Source organism: Aegilops tauschii, chromosome 3 (genome assembly GCF_002575655.3).
Source record: "Aegilops tauschii subsp. strangulata cultivar AL8/78 chromosome 3, Aet v6.0, whole genome shotgun sequence".
NCBI classification, from domain to species: domain Eukaryota; kingdom Viridiplantae; phylum Streptophyta; class Magnoliopsida; order Poales; family Poaceae; genus Aegilops; species Aegilops tauschii.
In genome coordinates this window covers 268575759-268587072 of record NC_053037.3, presented here as the reverse complement: position 1 = coordinate 268587072, position 11314 = coordinate 268575759, and positions in this window count along the sequence as shown.

Sequence of the window (11314 nt, the reverse complement as noted above, 5' to 3'; positions counted from 1 at the left end):
TTGCCGGGGACTCTTGCATGTATATGTCCATGAAGAGGTGGGATGCCTCTATATTTTTAAGTAAACGATTTTCCCCTGGCAGGCTATCCTGCCGGTACTCTCTGTTTGGTTGTCGGGGAGTTAGGCCTACCGGGCACAAATCGTGAAGAGGAACTAGCCCCCCGCCAATCTTTTTTCATCAAAGGCCACTGCGACCAACCTGACCGAAGCAACGTTCGAGTCAAGGGATGGGAACACCTAAGTTTCAAAAAGCGGCGAAGTTTTCTTATGCACAAGTCTTTACTTACAGAACATGTATGGATAAGATAAATAACTTATCTGTTTGGCTTGCCGTAGATCGCAGTGTAGGCTCATCTTTCCATCTCCTCTTGGAGACCAAGTCCTCGGTAGGAGCCTACAATTTATGCAGATGAAGATGATGCCAGATGCGATCTTATCTACATGAGCATGCGATGCTCATGAAATGCTTATGCATGGATGCAACTTGTCGGGGGGCCCTCAACGCTTCATTTATTTCTCTGTTGCTCAGGGTCTGCACCCGGATTTGTACAGGGGGTTACATGCAACTGAGGCAAGGCCCGTACAAAAGGGTGGCTGCTGGGCAGGTGCCGACAACCACGCCTTACGGGTAGAACTTGTGGAGATGCTCAATATTCCATGAGTTTTGCAATTGAATGTCATCTCCGGTCTCTAGATGGACTGCGCCAGGTCTGGTGACTCGTACTACCCGGTAAGGGCCTTCCCACTTCGGCATCAACTTGTTTGTACCCTTGGCGGATTGAACGCGCCTAAGGACAAGGTCGGCTTCCTCAAAACACTGGGCATGAACCCTGCGGCTGTGATAGAGACGCCGGGCTTGCTATTAGCGTGCAGCACGCGTAGCAGCCCGGAGACGGTTCTCCTCGAGAAGCACAGTGTAACGACCCGAATCTGATAAGATTCGATGTCTCTATGCTCACTGTGCTAGTCCTTGGATCGACTCGCTAGCACACATAGTACATATGAATGAATTTAAAGTATCCAGAATTTAAAGTATTACAAACTGAATAGTACATAGCTATGTTTATCCAAGAAATAACAGCGGAAAAGTAGCATAAGAAAATGATGAATCCCATCAATGCCCACTGGCGAAAATGCTGAGTGAAGACTCGCGGCCCTACTGTGTCTCACTGGTCATCTGAAAATCCTGCAACGTGATAAGTTGTAGTCACAAAGGGTCAATACATTGCATGTATTGGAAAATCACACAATATGATATAGAAAACCTACATCCACAAAGCAATGTATGACAAACAAAACACACAAGTTAGTTTGGAGAAGAATGTCTTCACCTACCTCCACTACCTGAACTCACAACCATCTCTAATTTACTCGCCCAAGATAACCCAAAGATTCTAAATAAACATGACAAGAACTTCAGAAGTATCTCTCAAGTGCGCTCTGTTAGTGGCGCATTCTCTAGGAACAATAGAGCGATCTGCCAAGGACGCCTTGACTGGATTTATGTTCCGAAAACTATAACTCGCCTCAAGTGCGCCCTGTCAATGGCGCATTCTCTAGGGACAATAGAGCACTCTGCCAGTGACGCATTCACCTGGTTAATAATCCCGAGCCTAGAGCTATAAACACTAACCACTTTCATGGATCACTCGACACATGCCCACGTCTACCATAGCAAATTGATCACACCATCACATAACACAATGAATACCAAAACATGACAACAAGGGATTCACATAGGCAAAATATATATCATAGAATATAACCACACATGCATAGACGAATATAGGATGAGCAAAATCAAAAGTGCTAACTTGCCTTGAACGGTGTTGAAGTACTCTAATGCTTAATTCTGATCCGCTCCACACTCCGGACAATCTATACGATTAACCAAGGCACCGATTAATAACCATACTCGCATAACAATCACAATAAAGCCAACAGTAATGAATTCAAATAAAAACTTAGATAACATAACATAACATTAGGTATCTATTGTCTACATGTTAGTACGATCAAAATGCAAAAAGAATCAACTCATTTGGATCTACGGTTCAAAAGATATGGCCTCTGGAAGGTAAATTTTAAATTTGAGCAAATTCAAATTTAAACAATGAAAAGGTGTGAAATTTTGGTTCTACAGTATTCTCCTGGTCACTACAAGTTCACAGGAAAAAGAATAGATAAATTTGGAGTTACGGATCTCAAGATATAGCCAAATGAAAAATGCACTAAAATTTGTCAAAAAAAATGTGTCGTGTTGTGCTGTTGCCGCATGGCGATATACTATAGGCTGGGCAGTGTCTGCTGCAAGCTATAAATGGCAGACAGCCGCAACTTAAGGAATACAGTTTGACAAAAAAAGTCGGTGATCCAATCTCGGCCGTTTTAATGCGATCTAACGAATGGGTGGGTGGCCGGGAGTCGGCGTCGGAGAAGATTGGCAGCGCGGCATCGGGCGTGTATGTGCCAATGATTCCGGTGTTCTTCGGCATCTGTGTAGGCGGAGGAGAGGTGCGGCTCGATGAGGGGGCATGGAGGTGGTCCTGGCGATCGTCGGGGACATCGGGTTGAGGTGTGGCGAAGCGGGGCGTGCTTTGTTGGCGGTAGCGCTGATCTACTTCAGGTCATTGCGCTCAGCGTGGTGCTCCCTGCGCATAATAGAAAGTGAAGAAAAGACGGGAGATAAAGGTGGATCAAATTGCGGCAAGAGGAGAAGCAGGAAACCTCCGGTGGCGTCAGAATCAACCAGTGAAAAGCTTCTGTGACGGTGCAACTTCGGTGAGTTCGACACGACGCCCTAGGGCACGCGTGATAGAGATTTTTGCAAAAACGAAAAAACTAACGCCCACACGTGTGGCATGTTGCACATCGCCCACACGCCTCCTCTACCACTCATTTTGCCACATGTGAACAGATGACATCAGCAGGAATCTTTTTGGTTTTCGGCTTAAAAATGTTTTATCTCCTAATTAAAAAATCTAATTAAAAATTCGTTTTCACCATTAAATCCGTCTCGACGAGATCTTCAAAACTAGACCCCATGTTGATATGTTTCGACAAAAAAAATTCAACCAAAAGTTGCCATGATGTTTACACTGTAGTTGTCATAGGGCTTAGACTAAAGTTGCCATGTGGCAATTTCAGTTGTAGAGCATGGCAAATTTAGTATTTTGATGATGGCAACTCCAGTACTTTGACCATGAAAATTATTTTTTGTATGAACCATGGCAATTTTAAGTGCCTGTATCATGGAAATTTTAGTTTATGGTTCATGGCAAGTCTAGTTTCTTAATTCCCCGTTTTATAAATGTCAAAATTTACTTTTAAATGTAGAAGAAAATAGGTGAAACATATAATGGGAACTTTAGAGTAAACACCATGGCAATTCATGTGCAATAGACATGGCAACTTTTAACCCAAAAAAATTCATCGAAACATATCAACATGGGATCTAGTTTCGAAGATCTCGTTGCGAGGGGTTTAATGGTGAAAACGGATCATCAATCGGATTTTTCGTTTAAGAGATAAAACATTTTAAAAACTGAAAATCCAAAAAGATTCCTACATGCATGCATGCGGTGACATGGCGCAGTCTGTGTGTTATAGGGCGTGTGGGCGGGTTTCACTCCCACCACACGTGTGGGCGTTAGCGTTGTCCTTGCAAAAATCGGTAGAGAATAAGATGGGGAATATTTGTATGGAGGTGGGAGTTTGGTAGGTGCAAGGGATCGATCAAACCGATCGAATTTGGATCGGGAGCGGAGGGGAATACGTGTGTGCGCGGGAGTCTGTCCAGAGGAAGAAGATGAGGCCTGGGACCCACACGTCAGCGGTCAAGACAAGGAAGGAAACAGAAAATAACAAAGAGGCTGGCGGGTGTGGGCTGCCCGCTAAGTGCAAATGGGCCGCCGGCCTGTTAGCTCCTGTTGCTGCCTAACGCGCGGGCGCTTTGCTAGGTTGCGCGTTGTGCAGCCCAGGTTGAACAGTAAAAACTGCGAAATATAAATAGTGCATAGGAAACTATTTTTGCCAAAATAAAATATCAGATAGCTTCCTAAAATACCAGAATATACACGAAAATTGTTATTTCTAATATAGAATATCGTGAACATTTTTAAAACACATATGCACTTTTGAAAAATTATATTTTATGCAATGCAAGCACATAAAGAGCAACATAATAACCACTATAAAACAATTTTGAGTTTCTATAAAGACCAAATAATTTAGGTAGACACCAGAATATATTGTTAGCATTTTCCGAATATAATTAATAGGGGAGAAGTCATATTATCTCCACTCCATATATATTGCCTTGAGTTGGAAAACACTGTAAATATTCAGAAAATTTAAATAAGCATGGAAATAATGATGAAAAGAATGATCCTATTAACATTCCAAATTTGAAAATTTGGGATGTTACACATAGCATCGTCGCGCTGGTGCTGAAACTGCGCTACTTCATCGTAGGCAAGCACTCGAGGCGACCCGTAAATGAGTTCTGTGGGGATAACTGCTTCTACCCCATAGACTAGGTAGAAGGGAGTCTACCCCGTAGCTCGACTTGGTGTCGTTCTGAGGGACCAAAGAACCACCGGCAGCTCGTTGATCCATCGCCTACCGCACTTCTGCAGCCTATCAAACGTTCTCGTCTTGAGTCCTTGCAACACTTCAGCGTTCGACCTCTCAGCTTGTCCATTGCATCTGGGTTGTGCAATAGAGGCAAATGAGATCTTGCTTCAGAGGGCAAGAACATATTTCATGAAGGCACGGCTCATGAACTGGGTGCCGCTGTCCGTGATGATCCGAGCAGGGATCCCGAAGCGGCACACCAATCCTTTCAAGAACTTGATCGCTAACTGAGCAGTCACCTTTCTCACGGCTTCTACTTGCGGCCACATTGTTTTGGGCGTGGTCTCCAGAGCCAAGCTCGGAAGTCCTTTGGAAGATCCAACCGTTCATCTGCTGCGGAATTCCCATATCTACCACCCCTCAAAATTTTAGCTCGATCCGACGGTTCAAACTCCAGGAACCTTCCGATGAGTGGACCAATTTTCTGATCTGTTTTCTGCGCGAATACAGATCTAACCCGAATTCATGTTTCTTTATGAACGTGATATTGGACAACCTTTTTAAAGGAATTTTCTTCTAGGGTATTGTGCATTGTTCTTAACACGTGCCCATAAAATTTTAAGCCTTCTCTGAGGTACTCTTTCATCATCATGCTGGTGTCAAACCAGTCCGGTAACATTGCTCCACGGCTGCCGACCTGCGCTAGACACGTCGTCGCTTTGTTGAGCCGAGCTCATCTTCTTCGGATCATAATCTTGGCAAGTCGAAAAAGAGTTCGGCATCGTGAAGGATAAATCATCACCAACAACGCGGCCCCACGGATTACACGGAACGGGCACACTGGCATCGCCATTCGTTCACTTCATCAATCCGACTTTGACCGCGACACAAGTTATGACCAGCGTCGGCATGACTGCACTATTGCTTCTTCAAGCCGATGTCCATCACGTCGAACTGCTTCAACACCTTGGCTGACATGGAAGCTGCATCGTCTCTTATCTACCCGCTCCGTTACCTCGGCTAGACTGGGGGCTTCACCATCTCTTCATCAACCTACTCCGGAGACTTCGACGTCACCCGCCGACCAGCTTCGTCATAATAGCTGGACCGGGGGCTTTGCCTCGGCAAGCCAACCTTTGCTAGCATCTCCATGCCACCGCTCCATCGCGCATCAGGCAATGGGTGTGCGGATCAAGTCCCAATTTTGGGAATAACCTTTTTCAGATTGCTACAACAGATAAACCAGGTGCTATTAATCCTAGTAATTTTTTCTTGCTTGGGTTTATTTTTCCAAAAAATTATTACTCTGGTTTGTTCCATCATCTGTACACAGGTCTGTCAAATGATGGCCGCATTGACGATGGTTGCGCGATGGTTTGGTCCGTTTCCCATCCGCAGTTCGGTGAACGCCGCATGTAGAGCCCAGACCGCCCTGCAAATTCAGGCTTTGTCACGCCTTCACTGCGTCACGCCGACGCCCTGCATCGACATTGGCTTCGGCGCCAGGCCACATCTCTTTAAATAAATTATTTTTGCGTAAAGCAATTATGCAAGGATTATATATATATACATATATATTATTTTTTGGACCGCACTATTTTATGTGTGGAGGTAATCGATTTTGACTGCGTTAAGCGGTCACTTCGGCATCCGCCGATCACAGCTTTGCCATATTAACTGGATCGAGAACTTCATCTCACCACATCGGCCGCGCAGCGTCGTTGCTTCGTCAAACTGATGTCCACCATGCCGAACAGGTCGACTAGCGTAGGGGCTTCATTTTCACCTTGCCAACCAACTCCGCCAGCTCGACTAGACTGGGGGCTTCACCTTACTACATCGGCCGAGCCGTGTCACTACTCCGGAGTGCCGAACTCCTTGCTCGGACACCTTGGGCTTGGGGGCTGGGACCTCGGCCATGCCGAGGACTGCGAACCTTGTCGGATCTGTCACAGATCAATGGGCGTCTTCGTCCGGCCACAAGCCCGACTCGCGTCATCAACACCGAGCACATTAACCAGCTAAGTTGCTTTCATGCTCAAAGACTTTCAGTTTTAAATTTTGTTCGGTTCGACCAAGCATTATCCTTTTTTGGCAAAAAGTTGTTTGTGAAAAACTTCCTTGTCAAAACTTTGTTTGTGACACGCAAATTCAAATACCCCATTTACTTGGGGGCTTCCTTTATGAAGCCTTTCCTCTTGCATATGATTATACTTGTATGGCTTCGTTCCTTGTTCGTGTATTATGCGACAATATGCACCATGTTGACTTAAGTGTTCCAAAAGCTGGGTTGCCTTGCTCCTGTGTTTACCCCTACGTTCCCGATTGTTCGGCTAGGGAGTAAAGGGAGCACCTCTGCGATTGTCACGGTCGGGTCATCCGAGCTCGGACCTCAGACTGGGTGAAGCCGAAAGCTAGCGCTCTTATTGTTTTCAATCATGGTCGGCACACAACGGAACTCATGAGTACAAAAAATCTATTGCACAAGTCTCATAGTAACAATGAGCAACCGAAGAAAGGTATCGGTGGGGGTACTATTTTCTTCGAAGATGCTTCTTACACTTCGTCAGTAATATAGCATAAGTTCCCTGAGCGCGCTTTGTCTGTTACAGCCGTATGGCCCGATTGCCTGGTTATCGGAAACACCGTCGATATTCTCGACAGGTGGAGTACATAAAACTTTTCAGCCCTTGACCGAAGAGGGAGAAGCCGACAGTCGGTTAAGAAGCGTTTAATGTTCGGGTGAAGACAGATAGGATATAAGTACTTCGGTACATACAATCATTATACATAAAATTCTTTTACCCAAGTCACTTGGGGGCTCTTAAATTAGTATGAGCGGTTTTATAGTAAATGTGTTTTCTTCTTGGTCGTTACAAAGTCTTTTTCTATCGCTCCTTTTTCGACTCGAGTGTATGGTCAATAGCCGGATAGCCTGTCTTCTCTCTAAAAGCCGCTCGAGTTTAGTTCACTAAACTGACCTCGGAGAAGTACTCCGCCTTCGGGATAAGGAGCTTGAAGCCGCTTGCGATCGGATGTGTCATGCTAAAGCACGACAGAAGCACAATTTTTCTCTCTTTTTTGTCCAATTTTTGGATTGGCACCGAACACTTGATCTAGTTCGAACGTCAAGTTTTTTCTGAAGTTTTTTGGTTTTCCAAGCCTATGGCAGTTTCCAACTATTTGTGTGTTTCCAGCATAAGTCTCGCAGTGCAACTCCGGACACCTTTAGAGATTCGGCAAGAACATTCTCGGATATTGCTATATATGCATCAGTTTCAAATTGTGTCTTCGGTCAATGGTTGGGTTCCCCGGCTCCTGTGCTTGCCTCCTATGTTCCGCTTTGTTCAGCTAGGTGTGCAAAGGGAGAACCACTGCGATTGTGCTTCCAGCTCGCATGGTTAAGCACCTCCATGGGGAAAGCCGAAAACTGACTGTCACAATAAGCGTAAACTGGTCAGCGGTCCGATGATTGTGTTAAATGACGGGCCGTTCATAACATTGGCCAAAGTGCCGAACACTAACCAGGGGCTAGTAGCTGGCCTCCCAACTTTAAGCTCCTATGACTAAGTGAAAGTTATAAAGCCCGCATATCTGATTGCCTCGTTTCCACTAACACAACCGCCTTCGGGCACCGAGACGTGGGCTAAGGGTTGGTTGTTATTGCAGAAACACCCTGCGTGGCATCTACAAGGGGGTGGAAGCCGACGATGGGCCACTTTCAAAAGATAAATGGTCGCAACAGAGTCAAAATAAACATATCATCGGCATTTGTATTTAATATACAAGGGTCGCCTTCCGTAATCATCATTATAAAGCCATAAATATGCATCAATTTGACTTAAGATTTCGGCCAAGCTGTGTTGCCTGGCTCCTGTTCTTACCCCTACGTTCCCGATTGTTCGGCTAGGCGGTAAAGGGAGCACCTCTGTGATTGTTACTACCGGGTCATCTGGGTTAGTAACTCAGACTGGGTGAAGCCGAAAGCTAGCCATCTTAAAGGATATAATTGGTCGGCAACGACGGAAGTGAAAATTTGGGTCCGCTAAAGACCACATAGTCCGGGAACTTTCCCCAAAATAAATCCTCAATATTTTGCTCCCACATTGATCGGAGCTGAGGTTTCATGATCATGCTTAGCATGACAACCCAAAGAAAGGGACCGACAGCGGGACTATTTTCTTTGGAAGACATTTCTTATGTTAAACAGTAATATAACATATCTCTCTACGTACCTTTGTTTATAAAACCGTATGGCCGGATTGCCTTGTTTGTCGTAAATCTTTGCCCTCATAAAGGCTTTATAAAGTGGGGCAAACACTCCTCGGCTACTGGCCGACGAGGTGGAAGCCGATGGTCGGTCAAAAAAGTTTTGTACAATGCGGATCCGAGCATTAATGATGTAAAATACTTGGATACATAGGATCATAAATTGCGAGTAAAGTCGATTTATTGCAGCTCATCTTTCAAAGACCAAGGGGCACAATCTCGCTGAGACAACTAACCAACTTACATAAAGCTCTCCTAAATCCCAAGTGGCATCAATTTCCTATATATTAAGCCCCTTGGGGCCAACCTTGGCGAGCCCATATTCCGCTGGCTCTACCTCCTTTAAGAGATCTTTATTCTATTTTCGAGAAGTTTGTGTTAAACACAACAACTTTTTCTGTCAAATGGATATAGATCCTTAATTCGGCCACCCGTGCCCACATTAATGCTCGGGGGCTACTGGGTTTTGTGCTCATTATTTATAAATATTAAAGGGGCACATCGATCCCCTGATCTGGTGTTGCCACCCGACCAGTGGCTCGGGGGCTACTACATTGCTTTTCAATGCAGAAAATTCAAAGTGCTCAGTGTTCGGCATAACTGAACTATGGACAAGCGCGTCTTCGGACGACAATAAGTACCACATGGGACTTATCCGGCATCAAGCTGATATATCACGACGACTTCTCACGACCCTCTCTCAGGGGCCCATCCGCCGATCACTATTACCTCTAATATATTACACTGCGTTTCTATTGCTACGTATGCTGCCGAACTAGGAGTTGATCCTCTGGTCGATTTCGCGAATCGACCTGAGTCTCAGGGGCTACAAGGATCAGTGGTTTCATGTCTTCCTTCAGGTGCATCTCGGATTTTAGGCCGATAGACACCTTGAGGGCTACTAGCAATACATATTGACAAAAAATAAATTTAGACGCATCGGAAATAAAATCCGCAAATAATCAGCCCATGACCGAGGTGCTGAACCACCTCGAAAGCATTTCGGGATATAGCTCGGATGCAAGTGGCTGGCTCCATAGAGGCCATTTCCGGCACTAAGCTCGGCTAAACTCCTTCAACTTTTTTAACCAAGGTGATCTATGACACCTCAGATTCAGTCCGGCGTTGGACCTTGGACATAGTCCGGTGTTGGGGCTCAGATACATTCCAGCGTTCGAGCTCGGAAGCGGTCCGGCGTTTGTGCTCGGCTGCGAAACATACCTCAAATGCAGTCCGGCATTGGAGCTCGGATGCAAGAGGACACCGCCGCACGGAAACACTTCAAACCCGAGGTGTGGCGTAAAAAATAACAAGCCATTGATAAAGGCCGATAACTTAAAGGGGCTCCTCGGATACCCGACGTGTAAACTCTTCGGATTTACTTCAGCGATCCTCAAGATCGAAGATGAGAAGATTTGTTGAACCAGTTTTCAAGACCGACGACCAAAGATGAAGAACAGTTCGGAAGGATCGAGGAGCGTCCCCAACTTGAAGACCGGTTCAGGGGGCTGCTGACGGTGTCCTGGACTAGGGGGTACTCACCACATCATCTCCCGACCAGGTGGATCGGGCCGAGAAACCCCATGGCGGTTCACTCATGGGCCACTTCGAGCAGCCCATGCCGCATACAAGGAGTATTCCACAAGACTTGGAGATCAAGACAAGGACCGCTCTCCACCAACGTATTCGGCTAGGACTCTTGTTATCCTAGTCCTCTGGTGCATTATATAAGCTAAGGCCAGGCTAGTCGATAGATTATTATGACATTAATCATCATACCTGTTGAGGATATAGACCTTAGAGTCACCCGCCAGGAGGGGCCGGGTTACTCGCGTGGTCATTGCCAGAAGTCCGGAGCCAAGTTTGAAGACGATGGGCCAGAGATGGGCTGAGACCCGGATATGGCTTAAGGCCCGTAGTTACAATCATTGTTATAGTAGAACTTGTAGTGTAAGGCAAGTATAGTTGAGAGTCCGAGCCGGACACTCTTATGAGCCGGCCGGGACTCTAAGGGCTGCTGGGCGTCAGCCTCCCTATATAAAGGGATGACCCGGCAGCGGTTTGAGGGTGAGAACAATCTCATCGAGAGCTGGGCATAGCTGTTTAGCTCCCTGGTGATCGTAACCCTAATCAATATCACCTCAAACTGGACGTAGGCTTTTACCTTCACCGTAAGGGGCCGAACCAGTATAAACCCTCGTGTTCCTTGTCCCGCATAACCCCTTCAAGCTTCCTAGCTGCGATGGCTCCACGATTAAGTCCTAGCTAGAGGACATCTGCCGTGACAATTCCACGACAGTTGGCGCCCACCGTGGGGCTAGCGCACGGTGGATTTGAGTTCTTGAAGGGCAGCTTCGAAGTGCTCAAGGGATACGCTGTGGGCCGGATGACCAAGAGTCGTCGCGGCAAGCTCTACATCGACGATGCAAACTGGGGCCCCGACGCCGGCTCAATTGAGTACGGGTACCGG